This window comes from Taurulus bubalis, assembly GCF_910589615.1.
Source record: "Taurulus bubalis genome assembly, chromosome: 13".
In the NCBI taxonomy this organism is placed as follows: domain Eukaryota; kingdom Metazoa; phylum Chordata; class Actinopteri; order Perciformes; family Cottidae; genus Taurulus; species Taurulus bubalis.
This window is the reverse complement of record NC_136601.1, coordinates 6,697,579-6,713,379: the sequence shown is the minus strand read 5'-3', so window position 1 is coordinate 6,713,379 and position 15,801 is coordinate 6,697,579.

Below are 15,801 nucleotides of genomic sequence, written 5' to 3'. Positions count from 1 at the left end.
TCTCCACAATAAACAAACGTTTGAAACCTATGAACACACTATCCCACTCCTTCACAGTTGAGTGTGACTCCTCCGTATTTAGACCATATATAACCAACGCAGCCACTCTTACCCTAAATCATTCACTCCCATCCTAACTGACCGCTTACTCTCCCAGTTCTTCGTAATCTTTCCTTCCAAACTCAATAAATCACTGTCTGGCATGAAGACTCTGACCTGCGACCTGGACCCCGTCCCCTCCACATTAGTCACAGCTTGTCTCCCTGCCCTCCGCCTGCCCATCTTTTCTGTAAACAACTCCTCTCTGTCTACTGGCCACGTCCCTCCCGCCCTCAAACTCACCTCTGTCACGGCTATCCACAAAGAGCCTGGCCTTGATCCTGACATCTCAAATGTCCCCTTATTATATAAAACCCTAGAAGGCATCATCGCCTCCAAACTCCAAACCTATCTGGACTTAAAAAAACTCTATGAACTTTTTCAATCCGGATTCAGATCACCCCACATCACCAACGACCCCATTCTGTAATGTGGTGACCCCTCCCTCAACATCCTTATCATTTGTGAGCCCTAATTCCGTATCACTGGCACTGCCCCCTCCATATCTTTCCAACCACCACCAGTTCATCAGTTTGAATACATCCAACACAGCCTCAGTCTCTCGAGGTGTTCCCCAAGGTTTGGTGCTCGATCCCCTCCTCTTCATCCTCCACATGCTTCTCCTTGGTCACATCCTCTGCCACTATGGCCTTCAGGTTCAACCGTTATGCCGACGACACCCAGGTCTACATCTCCAAATCCATTACTGCTGTCACTCACTTCATCTTCGCAAACTGCCTCACAGATGGAAAGACCTTGAGGCAAGCTAACCTCCTCAAACTCAACAGCGACAAATCATGAAATCATCATCGTAGGCTCCAGATCACTCAACAAATCCTGCCACGATTTCACCCTTTGCGTCGATGGCTCCACTGCTCTTGCTTTTAAACGTGTCCATATCCTTGGTGTAATCTTTGATTAAACCCTCTCCTTCAAATGCCATGTCAACCACATTGCACAAACAGCCTTCTTTCATCTTAAAAGCATTGCTTGTCTATGCCCTCCCTCTCCTTCTCAGCGGCCGACGACTGCAATATCATTCACCAAAATCCTCAATAAATTACAATACATCTGAAACTCAGCTGTCTGATTACCCTAGTCCCTCAAAACATCCACTAGCTCTCCATTCAGGAAATAATCTTTTTTTTTTAAATCTCCTCATCTACTAAGTTTGAGAATTTCAGTATGAACGATAACATCTTATATTTCCTATATATTTAAAAACCATGACGAGTGAAACCTTTAGCCCAGAAAATCGAAGCGCATTTCTGCAGTGAAAAAGTTAATCTCATGTCAAATTAATTCATATCAGATATAATTCAACTAATCATCCAAAGCCTGATACATGTTTGTGTGTGTGTGTGTGTGTGTGTGTGTGTGTGTGTGTGTGTGTGTGTGTGTGTGTGTGTGTGTGTGTGTGTGTGTGTATGTTGGGAAGAGGGAGATTTTCCATATTGTGACCCTGACAAGGTGTCACCAACAAATGGGCTTCGGTCAACCTATAGCACGAATCCATGTCCAATTATCTGCCTCGGAAATTGCTGCGGCTTGCCTAATTTATGCCAAAGACGCACTCTTCTCCACATTGCCCCCCCCACCCCACACACACACTTATAGACCCTCTTTCCTTATTACATAACGTAGCTGTGCCCACCATAATTTAGAGTAGCCATTATATGTTAGGCCACCTTCATTTTCTCTCAGCTGATGGGGGATGATTGCATCCCCACTGTAGTCTTTAATGACTGATAAGAGCATCTGATCACAGAGAGGTACTGTCTGTGTCATCACAGCTCTCTCACCAGACGGACAAAACCGAAGAATGACCAAAACAAACAGATAGAGAACAAAACAATTTGACTGTGCAGCTTATAAGCTCAGGCATGACGTAGGTTGTGTTCTAATGCTTCCGGATAAACGTTAAACATGCATAACAAGCATAAAAACTTGAAACGGAGAGCTTTGAAGAAGGTGCATCATCGCCCAAATGTCAGCTTATGGGGTAAAGTCTCCATTTTATCTCTTATTCTAAAGGGCTGCTCCTACTTGAAGCTATTATATTGTTTATGCTGCTTCAAAAAAAAATTGCAATACACATTACAACATTTGAACAAATCAACTTTTAATTTGATTATTTGACCTTTGACTATATTTTGTGTTGAACTTATCTTGCTGCTTAAATCAATTATAAAGCAACAATGCTAAACATCAGTGGTTCTAGCCTCTAAAATAGGAGAATTCAGTGCTCATCTCCATTCTTTTGTAAGTTGTATATCAATCGGTTTCGGTCCAGCCAGCATTCCTAGGAATTATGTCCATACTGGATGATTCTCCACCTCACGATTTATGGCCATTGCCAAATTTTAGTGCCAGTGACAATGAGTTGAAAAGTAAGGGTGTGGAGGTCGGGGAAGTAGTGTGTCTGACATTTAAATCAGTAAACCTAATTAATGATAGCCTTTTTAATTAATCTTAACCAAGTGTGGCCGGTTGCTTAACCCTTAAACCATAAACTGTGTGCAGATTTCTTTATGAGGCAGAATCTTTAAATGTTTTTAATTGGAAGCAATGAGAGTTTAGCACAATCATTCATGTCTAGCAATTGCTGATTGACCAGCCAAAACCAAGATGCCACCATGGGGCATTTTTCAGTATTTTCTGGCATTTTATAGGCTAAACACTCTTTTTATACTCTGACTATGAAAACCTTAGTCATATATATATATTCTTATTTTCTAAATTGAAAATAACTTTGTCGGCGAGTTGTTTTCCTACCAGAGCATCAGTTTTGCTCAATTGTAGGAGGAGACAATCCTTTTTAAAGAGGTCATTAATTTGGCAGTACAATTGCAGTACCGCATGTGTTGGCTGGCACATTCTTACAAAATCAACACTATTTTGCATCAGTGCGATGGTGTAGAGATACAGGGCTTGTATACTTGACATGGCAAGTTTAGGAAGAAAGGATCCTTCCCAGAATAAACCTAATCCCAGCTCCTGTGGGGGTTTTTAACTTAAAAATATTCTCCCCTTATCTCTTCCCTGCCGTATCTCAGTCTTTGATGTGCTGCATCTTACAGTAAGGTATTTGTGAAAGGATAATTCTGTAGGTTATGGAAACATGCCGAGCAGGTCTCTGCCTCTGAGGTGTAATACAGTGTCTGTACATGATGATAGCATTCAAACAACACTCCTTCAAAGGAGATTGACAACTCAGCACTGCTCGCTGGTACTGCTGTGGGATTCCATAAGTGGTAAGGCCATCTATGCTGAGACTTCTTTAAAAGCATGAGGTATACAATCTGGTTTGTAGTAATCAATGACATTTCCTTGTACATTTTTTATTGTGCTGCTCTTAGTCGACTGGCGGAGCGTAGTTTGGTTTTCTTCTATATTCCTATTTCATCACAGCTTTGACATCTGCTGTTTCAAACCAAACAGGCAGATTTGTCCTTGAAGTAATCTGAAAGAGGTTTGGGTAACCCTATTTATAGAGCCATGTCTATAGTGCATTATAAACATATAACAAATACATTATAATTGGTTTATAGCACTGTATAATTATACTTTTGAGCACTCAAATATGTATAATGCTTTATAACATAAATGTAAAAGTAGTTACTCATAACACTGCAAAGTTTCTCTTAATCAAAAGCATTCCTTGGCTGGTTAATGATCAGCCAAATAAAGGGACTGACATTGAAAATGCTCGATACAATATCAGAGAATAAGCTATACAAACTAATTTTGTTGCATCTCTCTGAAGGTGCCAGGACACAACTGCATGATCTCTACTCACAATGGTTATGTTTCCTCCAAACAAGTGATTGATTTACTATTTGTTCTGCATAAGTGAGCATACAGGTGTTCAAATACTTACAGAAAGATCTTCCGTTTCAGGGAGGAAAATATAAATGAATAAAAACCATTATTATAGTCCATTACTATCTGATATTTTATCCTAAAGCTAGTCAGGAGGAGCCAGTTAAGTGACTAAAAAGTGGTGAAAAATAAATGTGCTTTGCTCATGTACTTTATCACAATTTGCATACTGTATACACAACACTAACCAAATCAAGCAAGACCATTTTTAAAAGGTGTATTTGTGTATTTCTCTCATGAATATATATATAAAAAAGGTTGCGTGCAGATTATTTGTCGCCCAAGCATGTTTCAATAGACAGTGTTTGGATCATTGCTAATGTGATGTGACCACAAAGTGTGTCATTTGTTTGTTCTATGTTTATGCTGGTGATGACACAGCCCTAACCTGGAGGGGCTTAACACTACAACACAACCCTACATCACTTCTGACATATTTCCTTCAGAAAGTAATTAGTCAGGTGGCCTCTGATCTGCAGCTGTCGGGGCGAGAGATAGTTTAATTGCTTAGCCTGACAGTCATGCCATCAGAATTGCAGGTGAATCATCTGATGTTGTATTTAAAGAATTAAATGAAACTGCAAAGTGCTGAGATTAAGTTTTTTTCAAGTGCCCTGATTAATCACACGTTCCCAAAGGACCGTTGTAATAAGACAAACAAGAGTAATAATATCATCAAGAGTCAGCTAAGACAGACGGGAGATGATTCGGATGAGCACACAAATGGGAACACAATAAGCAGATGAATGCTCGAATGGATGGATGGAAGAAATGAACAGATAAACGGACAGGCAGACAGATGGAAGTAAGTGATTATTCTCCAACCCGCAGATGGTTTCTGGTCTTAGCCGTGGTGTGATGACAGCCAAACCCCACACAGATCCGCTGAGCACGACTTCCTCTGAACAAAGCCTTCAGTGTGGACACAGCAGTTTCTGCCTGGCTAATTTACTCGGCTTACTCAATCATGTTTAAATTCTGTCATGCACTGAAAAGATGGCTCGGAATAACTGCCATAGGGTGTGAGACGGACAGAGTATTTTCAGTTACATTTAAAAAGTATTTTCGCTATGGAGAGGCCTCTGCAGCAGTACCGACTTTGTAACATAAAAAGTCCCTGGGGCCTTTGGCTCCGGTGCAACTTGGTGCACTTTGTCAGTTATCGACTGTAACTGTATGTGAGTATTATCACCGGATAGTTCAACGGTAAGTACGTCTACTTCCCTTCCCCCCAGGAGACTTGCTGTGACCCTTGCAAGTGTTGTACACAAACAGAAAAAAAACTCACCCAACACAGAATCTAGAAAGCACAAATGTATAACTGGAAAGGCGTGTGTGTGTGTGTGTGTGTGTGTGTGTGTGTGTGTGTGTGTGTGTGTTAGAGAGAGAGAGAAGAGAGAGATCACAGCAAGAGAGCACAGAGGCAACTCACTGTACTTGAACTAACATGAAAAGAAACACACCACAGTGTTAAGTTGACCGAGTTGACACTAACAACCTGAAGCACTTATTTCCAGAGGAGCCCCTCTCAATATCCCTCGATCCTTTTTTCCATTTCAAAGCCTCCTCCAGTAGCGCTGCTGGTTTTAAATCCACAGACCTCGGGACAAGGGCGCAGACAGCATGGAGCGGCTGACATCGACCTTTGTCTTCATCCGTGTGTGTGTGTGTGTGGACAGAAGACCCAGCAAGACAAGAGAGATTGGGAATTGGCGCTTTGCTACAATAGGTTTGACACAATACAAGATATTAAGTCAATAACAAAACCAATGAAATTCCAGGATACTCAAGACCATATTCGATGCCATGGAACTGAACAAAAGCTAAACAGTCAATTCTACAGCAACATTCACTCCTTCTTACTGTTTGCACACCGTTTTTTGCAAATGTATTTCTAGTCTCAAGATTTCATTTAAACATTGAACATTCCCTTGGCCCAATACTCATTTTTACTTAATAGAGCTTGAATGCATCATAATGCTAAATACTTCCTCTGTACATTAACGGCTAGCTCTGTTATTTAGCCAAGCAGGGCTGTGCTGCCCAGCTGACGTTGCTGGCTCTCCTCCTGACGATTGCAACATTGTTGTCACAATGTATCATCAGAGAAACTTGTCTCTCGTCCCAGGACAATGGGATGCCTTGTGCCCTGGTCCCATTTTCAGAAATTTGGAATCGACTTGGTACCACAGCATTATGTCTCTCTTCTTATTAAAAGGAAAAAGGCTACAATGAACATTGGTTACATTACTTGTATCCCACCCCAAATCTTTAAGGGGCAATTAATTCACAAAAGTTGGATTTTTCTCACATTGCAATACACTCTTAAAAGCAAGATAAAGAAGTGGGCCGACTTAATGGGAATGGGGCTTTTCAGTCCGAGTGCAATTCTTCTGGAATGTGCATGAAAGTGAGACGGGGAGGGAGAAGGCACCGGGTTCAAGCGTAGATAAGCAGAGGGATGTGATCTCATTAAATTACATTTTCAGGTTTTCGCAGAATACAATTATATTTGTAACCATGCAGTAAAGCTTCCATGTGAGAATGAACGCGTGGCTCATTTTGTTTGTGAGCATGCACAAGTGACTGTGAAAAAGACATACACATGAATTAGTACTACTGTACCTATACTTGCAACAGTATGCATAAAAGGAACTTATAAACAAAATGAACACAAAAGAAATCACATTGTGGTCATTCAGGGACCCTGTAATTAATCAGTTAATGTTTGTTTGTTGTTTACAAGTCACAATATGATCACGTTTGTTGTGCATGTAACCAGTCGAATCCAATCCAAATTCAGTCTGGACCAAAGTGTTAAACCAGATGAACGTAACTCCTCGAGCATGTCTTAAAAAAAGATTAGTTGAGGACACAACATATTCTCTCAGGCAAAAGCGAACTTGTAATTTTCCAGAAACGTTTGACCGCTGTCAGACAGTTCTATAATTAACAGTGCAAGCTTGTGTTAACTGAAACCCAGCAGTTAAAGTTAGCATCTGAAAAACCCAGACACAGCTGGTACGAACAGGATTCATGCACTGGACCTGAAAAGCACAGTAAAAACTGAAATAACCTGACCTTAGAGAAAACGGTTGTGCTCGAGCAGTGGCTGAAGACATCCTAAATCATCGGATGGATGTGACAAAGTTTACAACGTTACTACATAAAGCACTTTTAAAAAATATTTCCTGGAAGAGAATTATTTTGTTCCTGAAGGTATTGGGGCTGGCAGTAAGTGGAGTTGTTATGTAATGCAGTAACGGAATAAAAATGCTCAGCCACTCAAAATGAATGGTAAAAAAGAAAAACGAAAAACTATATCAGCATATTCTGATAAAGATAGAGATAGATATAGCTATGTATATATAAAGATACTGCAAAAATAATTACTGGCGGGATAAGGCCTTCTGATGAAGCACAAGCTTTGCATCGGATACTCTTCTCACTGACATCATTTGGAATGATGTCAAAACGAGAGACTTGAAGGAAAAAGAAAAACAAGATAATAATGTGCGGTTTTTACATGTGCATGGTAATATCTAAAACCAAAATGTCACTTAGACATACAGGGGGGTCGTCAAGGTCCCAATTAGAGAAGAAAGGACACACTCTTTCCTGTTGCAGACTCAGTTAGCAATTTAAGCAGATATACGTGCCTTGTGTTTTACTGGCTGGTCTCTGTGGTGAAGGATTAAAGCATCGCCCTGGACACTGTAGCCAACTCAAAGAAAACTAAACAAGTGGTTGAGGACTGACAGATGCACTGTGCAGCACCATACAGCAACTTGACAAGAGCTATTTAGTCATTGCTGAATATTATTTGATAATACTTTTGTGCAATTAGTTCTGAATCATCAAGCTGTGCTCAGGGTGAACTGGTAGTTTAAACAGATTTATTTGTGCATGAGCTTGTGTTTAATGACATGTTTGTCGAAGGCCAACATGTAAAGATGTATTATCTGGTATTAACTGTATACGTTAGCAGAATGGTCAATCGTGAGAGAAAAGCTTTTTTACTGTGACAGTCAACCGTGTAGAAATGATTTAAAATGCCCTTTTTAAAATTGTTCGTACACTCGGAACAAAATCTATAAATTTCACTGAAAACAGACAGAAACCTTAACGACGTTGATTCTCACACCAAACTATAAGGTGGTCCATTGTTTTTAAGCTCAATTACCAGGCATAAAGAGTCTAGATGTTCAACACATGTTTCACTACACAAAGAATGCAACCTTGCCCCGTTTTCAACACTACACCTGGCCTCGCTTTGTCGGACCTGATACTGTGCCAGCAGGGGGAAGTTCTGGCTCAACCTGCTGTCTTTCTGAGCACTGGTTTGAGATTTTGGATTTTACATTTCAGAAACCAATTAAACATGTCCAGGTTGGATGTAAACTGTGCTCAGCTCACCAGTGCTCTTGTTAAATACTGAGCCGCAGGTGTTGGAAATTTGTTTTAGGCGCACTGTGCACATGGCTTGTTACCTGCCTTTCAACTTTACGATGTGAGGTTGTTACAATGCAGTTTATTATACTTGTCATACCTTGGCTTTCTTGTTGGAAAAAGCGACTTTCATTTAGTGGTAGGCTTTATCTCCATATCTTTTCAGACTGACTGCCTTGATCGTAACTATATTGTTGCATGTGTGGACCCACCTTCACTCCATTTCTAACTCAAGCACGTAGAAATGAACCCGAAGCCAAAGGAATACAATGTCCGGAAAAATTATATCAGTGATTTATCCAAATATGTCAGGAAAGTGGCTGGTGCAGTATAGTGAACAGAAAAGTTCATGGTCCCAACAGGGCAGGACATTTGTCTTTGTCTAACCAATAAAGACAATAAACAGTAAAACCAATAATATATAACACAATAAAACTAAGGAAACATGCATCAAAAATCAGCAATACAGAAATATATGTGCACAAGCAATAACGTGCAAAAGATTACGGCATCAAATATTGATCTAATGTGTGTATATTACAGGGCGAGGAAGCATCATTGGATCATCAATGCCACTTGCTGCAGGTTTAAAACTCGATGCAGCATGGCGAGTAGAGGCAGAGAACAGAGTGTGCAGATTCAGACTTGTGCAATTCCTCACTGGATCTTTTCACTCTTAAAGAAAACAATAAGGGAATCAATTCTATCCTCTTTGTATTTAAAGCACGTCAAAACTGAACTAAACCAAGACACTGTGTAAAGCACTGTTTGTTTCCCTTTAGTTCGAGTCTTTTCATTGAATCCGCAAAAAATTGGTCACGGGCACCTTGGAGAAGTGTGTATATATTGCTTGTGATCTATTTTGGGTTGCATCTGATGAAGGTCAAAAGACCGCCAGGACCCTGGTTTTTAAATAAATTATACATTTTTGGCCTGGTGCCAGTGTGTCTCTCTTGTATCATTTACAGTAGTACTCCAGGCAGATTTCGGATTATGAAGTGTTGCATATTCAATATAGAAAAGCAAAAAAACTAGCATGTCTCAATCCTCAACAACTGGTGCCCAAAAAAAATAAATCGGGGACATAAAGAATGCAAGTGTGTCCGCACGCTGACCCTGCGACTACTCCCGGGCCGTATAAATGAATTAACATTCAGATGCTTCAGTTGTGTTTCAGGCACGCTGGATTAATGTAGAGGTGTAAATCAATTTATTCACTTGAGGCACATCAGTGTACAAATTCCGCAGACAGTATTACAATAGCTCTCTTTTCAAACTAAGTCAGTTATTTGGGATTAAGCGCATGTTTCCTCAGGAGGAGCAGTTACCAGGGATTCACTTCAGGTCTAACTTTTATTTGGCTCTGTTTATAGAAGATGAAAGGTTTACTTGCCATTCCACACCAGACACTGTTATTCAAGCAGACATTTCAGCACCTTATTGTGCTGGTTTTGTAAAATAATGACTAATATAAATCTGAAGCAGAGCAGTATATGCCTCAACGTATATCTATTGTGTGTGTTATTGTGAATTAGTCTGTATCATGCTATTATTCCTTGAAAAACGTAACAGTTGTAATCGATTGCAGCGGGTTGATGCACACAAAGCAACAACAAAATAAAACAATAATTAGTAATTGATCTTCGTGGCACAATATGCAATATGAGTTTAGATCAACTTAGAGTACATCAAAACAAAAGCCATCAACATCAACACACCAAATCCAATAGCGTGCTCATTAGGCGGCTTGCTGTTGTTGTATAAGCTCCCTTCAGCAAACAACATGAAGCTCCCACTGTTCCTCGGAGTCGATGACTCACAGCTGCACTAAACATGGGCAGCGGTGCTCACTGCCACTATAACAGAGCTGTCCGTCAATATTCTTCTCATGCTCATGATCAAAGCACAAGAATGGGAAGCACGCTTGACATTTATTTGTGGCTGCATACGTTTTACCACAAATGATGTAAGGAGACTCAGACTCTGCCGTCCCTGTGAGGCTCCAACAGTCGTCCCACACCAGGAAACAACATCGTCGAATGGATTTAAAAAAGGGAGAGAAAACTTTTGTTTCCCTGAAGGTTTATATTGTTATTGTATTTCATAAGTTTAAAAAGGACAGCGAACACTTCAGAGTTAAGATCATCATTGGAAGTGTTGCAGTGTATCTGCAAGTGGCAAAAATGTGATACTGAAATGTTTACTGACAAAATATTTGACTTGCTTTCTGCCAAAATATCTGCTCTTGTGATGCAAAAAAAATAAAAAATTGCCGCCGCTCTGCAGTGGACTCGTAAACCGAACGCCGAATCAGCTTTATTCAGCCATGTATGTTTACACACACATGGAATTTGTCTCCGGTTAAACGTTGCTCTTACACACAATATACAATGAAGAAGATAAATATAAAAAAGACATTAAAGACAACAGAGACAAGAGACAATTAAACAATGAACACGGCTAGTAATTAACACAGTTAGCTCTTGTTAGCACTGTTGAAGTTGCAAGCTAGTGCCTGCCAAATGTTGAGAGATGTGTGTAGGCACGCCATCAGCTGTACGGGTTTGCAGCTGCTACGGCTGCGAGCATAACCAGAAAAAGAGTATTTTCTTTTTTCCTAGATCTGGGGGGTATTCTTCGTACCTGGCTAAACAAAGTCAAGCAAATGTCCTAATCTCCAGCTTAAATTAGCGAGATGATTGACATCAGGCTATCTGGGTTTCTTCACGGCTGATCCGCGCTGAAACGGTCTTGTTAATTCTAGCCAGACGTCAGTCATCTGGATAAATGCGCGCGCCCGCTCCTCTTCAGAAGGGATAATAATGGAGCACTGACACCACGATGTTCTAACAGTACAATGGCAAATAAACTCAGAGGAACCTCTTTTTATTTCTCTACTGAGAAGCAGGAGATGATCATCAAGGCATATGAGGAAGTCAAGACCGTAGTCATTCACAGCAAACGCGTTGCGAATATTCCAACGTTTTTGCAACATTGTTGCCGTGAACGCAACTTTAACAGCGACCCCGCTGAGAGACATAAGCGTCGCAAATATATCAGACAAGTTAAATGCGTCAGTGTTGAGAAAATGTATCGGCTAATTTGAAGTGCTTCATCACCCAAATCAATCAGATTATATGTACGAATAAGTATATACTTATGAGGATATATGTACTGTATGCACGTATGAATCATGTACTATATATGTGGATATGAGTTTGAATATGTGAATGGGCGGATCAGTATGTATGCATTATTCATAATCAGAAATTCAATCAATTGAAGCAGTGAAAATAAATTATGTGTGATTCTCTGTATTCTCATCACGATCACCTTAATCATGTTCTACAATAATGATATGTATGGTGTACTAATAGCACTGTCATATAATTATGAGTGCTTTCAACACATCCATAAGTTTCTTAAGAGCTAAATAAACTTAAGAACAGCGGCATGCAGCGGCTGACAGTCTGTGTCTGAGACGGCGATCAGCTGCGCCTGTGGTGATCAATGTCCGCGGCTCGAGAAGCTCTCGTAAATAAATTATTTCTTGCCGGCAAAATCTATATCGCCGCGTACAGGAAGTCATGATGAGGTAAAGGATGGATCCTGGCGATCTGGAAGAACTCTCTCCCTATAAAACTAATATAACTAATATCGCTCCTTCATCAATGAGGAAGTGAGCTGCTTTTTTTGTCCGGTGGGAGTGTCCAGTTTATCCAGTGAAGTTCAGTAAGCCTGCCCGGGAGCAGGTTTACATTTTTGGATGTGTTGCTATGGTGATTAATCTAAGCTTGCTTCGAGAAACCGAGAACGCCAGACCTACGTCATCTTATCCTGACAATTAGCCCGCTAACTCAGTAAGCCAGGTACGAGAAATAGGGCCCTGGAAAAAGAAAGGATCAAAAACAGATATTGTTTTGAGAAGTTTTGATACTACTCGGTACCATTTTTTTTGGTCTATATTTCAAAAGGTATCATTTAGCTTTACCCAGCCAGACCCACCATCCAACTGGACTACCTAGTCGTGACTCGGCTGCAGTTAATACATGTTGCACTTAATTCATCAAAAAAGCGTTGCCTTCAAACATCAGCCAGCAATTTAATTTTGTCGTCCTAAAATATTCTTGGAAACAAATCAATATTGTACAAACACACTTTCTATGAGACCGGGTTGGACATTAGCTGTTCAGTATCAAGTATGTACATGACGTGCTCTATACAAATACAGACTCATTATACACATCAAGGGTACTTTGTTAGTCTCACCTGTACGTTGGGCTCAGCTGTGCTGTGTTTGTGTTTGCACTTATTTCACCTTAATGTCAGCAAGTTACAATATTTAGCATCATAGAGTCTTAATATTATGTTTCTCAAGTACTGAGCTTGTTCAGTGAAAGAATATTTCTGGTCTATACAAAATCTTCTGGTAATCCATCCAGTAGGTCTATGGATTCAACGTTGGATCACGTGTTTAATAGAAAGAGCATGCAGGTGAGAAAATTACTTATATTTGACATCTCTAGTTTCTATCCCATAATGTTGTCATGGAAGACTAAATGTACCCACAATGCTGTCAGAGGGGGAGGATGTTCCAATGCCACGGTGACATCATGGCATCTAAAATGGAAGGTTTTGAGTGATTGTGTTTACACGTGTCAACCCAAACCAGGTTTTCTTGAGTAACTGGGTTGTGAATATAATTTTCTATCCATTTACATGCAGCCAATGTCATTGGTTGATCGCCACGTGCTGTGAATTTTATACCGAGTCCCTTGTAACTGTGTTATCAGAAGCTCCTATCGGCTGTGTAGGCCCCCTGACAGACACTTGGCCATGAATTTATCATATTAGCACTTCTCTGAAGGACAACGTCGTGTCCAGGACGCTTGGAGTTACATTCCACATATTAATGTTTCACAATGATTTTGCTCTCTCCCAATGGATAGATTTATGGATGCAAACACACACAAAATAGTTTTAATGGCGGCAAGGAATCATCCACTTTGTCTGCAGTGTGTAAGATTAACGTAGACAGTTATTTTTTGGAAACCTTAATAGCTCTTGGATAGTAGCTAGTATTTCCTCAGAGGCAATGAGTTTCTCATGAGGCTCCTTTGGTCTGAAAAGGGAGCATAAACAACAACAAGGTGATTTCCATTACAATGTAATGACAAATCATTCACCAATTTCCATCACAATATGAAAAAACGCCTGAGAAAGAAGAGAGGCTGATTATTGTAGATGAAAGTCCACACGGTCCACTTCCGTCACGCAGCAGAGGAAACACTGAGACATGACAGAGTGCACTCGCTTTAAGTAACAGCATTTCCCCAACAACAGAACATATCTGCTCTCCTCTGCGACTTTCAAAGATGCTTATTACAATTTCAATATCAGGCGATGAGTGTTTTTTTGTTTTTTTTGCGTTACAGGCATTTATCCGACATGCTTGGGAAACACAACACTTGAAAAAAGAAATGCAATATTCTCTACGCGTTGTCACCTTTGACGCAGCAAAGATGGAGGAATAGTTATGAAGAGCCCTGCTTTGTATATGACTCACCTGCTGAATAACTTTAATAATGTCACACAACTGATTGTTTACTATGCTATTTATTTTGATGCATAAAGCTACAAACATGGTGTGAAATGTGCACTCACTCAGTTTTCTCAGTGCTTTGCTCAACCATAATGCTTCTTATGTTAAGTGTGTAGTGCAGATATCCCAAGGCCACAAAGTTTTCTCATGGTGAGAAGATTCTTCTTTCTTTCTTTTTAAACACTGCAGAACTTGCATTATATTTGTTCTGTGCTTTGACAGCTGAGAGTACCGCTGGAGTACAATAGTATAGTAGGCTTTTTGTTGCAATTAAAGAAAGCTGTTCATTCAGTTATTTCAAATGTACAGAGTGCCAAAAGATAAATGGCATATTTTCTGGAAGTGGAACAACATTCACACAATGAGGCTGCTATTCCTGTGACGCGGGTGCAGGCTTTTACACCTCCAAAGTGGTACTCTCACATAAGCTTTTGTTCCAATCAGGGAGCCACCAACTTGTTTACGTTCATATCCACAATTTGTTCTTTGTATTCAAGAGCACTCTTACCAATATAAGAACAAACAAATCTTGTTTTCCAACAAATAGTCCACAAATTGTCTGTCCAATGCCAGGAAAGACAACTTTTAAATTAGAAGAACATAAAAAATGCATGAATACCATATATCGAAATGTAGATGCTTATTTATTGTTTATTCTAGAGTAATTATAGTGACTGGGTTATTTAATTTGTGTTCTAAATAAATAACACAGATCTCACACAGATCTAATATCTATTTGACGAGACAAATGAATGGTTTAAGTTCATGTAACAGTGCTTCTATTTCACGACTGCTTAAATTGTTCTTTTTGTTCTTACAGACTTTTTCTTTGGTGCCGTCTCTCCTATTATTGATATGCTGACCCCCTGATAAACTATCTGGGGGCATTACCTTTGCTAATAATATACTATCGGCCATGCCCCTCTTATTTTTATGGTAAGTGGCATTCATCATACAGAACACATGGGTAAGAGTAGATACAGGACAACAGACTGGGAAGCATTATGTTAATTGATATTTATGTAACAATTAGTTCATAATTATCTGTGAATCCACATAACGAACATCAACTCTGAACCAGACCCTGAGGGACACAAAACTAATCAATGATTGGATGATTTAAATTAAAACAGAGACAGAATATTTCATCAGATCAAAACATGTCGTGAATTTTTGGAAAGGAATACATCCTTCCCTTTCAATAGATTTTAACTTTTTGACTTTACAATGCTCTGGAGCTCTGGAGCTATTGGAAATGTTTAATCACGTGAGTTGAAGACCAATACTACGCCACCACTGGAATCTAATTATTCAAATACTAACAGCGTACAAACTGTGTTTAATAGTTTAAAACTAACAACATTAGTGGAACCTAATCTTTACCTGCAGCTGTGCAGAAATACTAGGTTTAGACACATTAAATAGTGACGAAAAAAAACAAACTGTGCAGCATTCAAATGCTAATTTACAACTTGAACGTCAACGTTATGAATGGAGTTTTGAAGCTGTGTTCCAACTGTTCGGTACAGCCCTTGCATTGCTAAATATTATAATCATGAAGTAATGAAGGACCATTGGCCTTAATCATTAATGTTCCAACTGCTAAGTAGCTAGTAAATTTCCAAAATTCAGAATTATTCCTTTTATAGAAATCCAGGGACAGCATAACGTTGAGCAAAATAATAGTCTAACAATGACATTAGACTCACACAGCATAATAACTTAATAACAAAATAATGTGTCTCCATATTTCGGTCTTTTTGCAGACA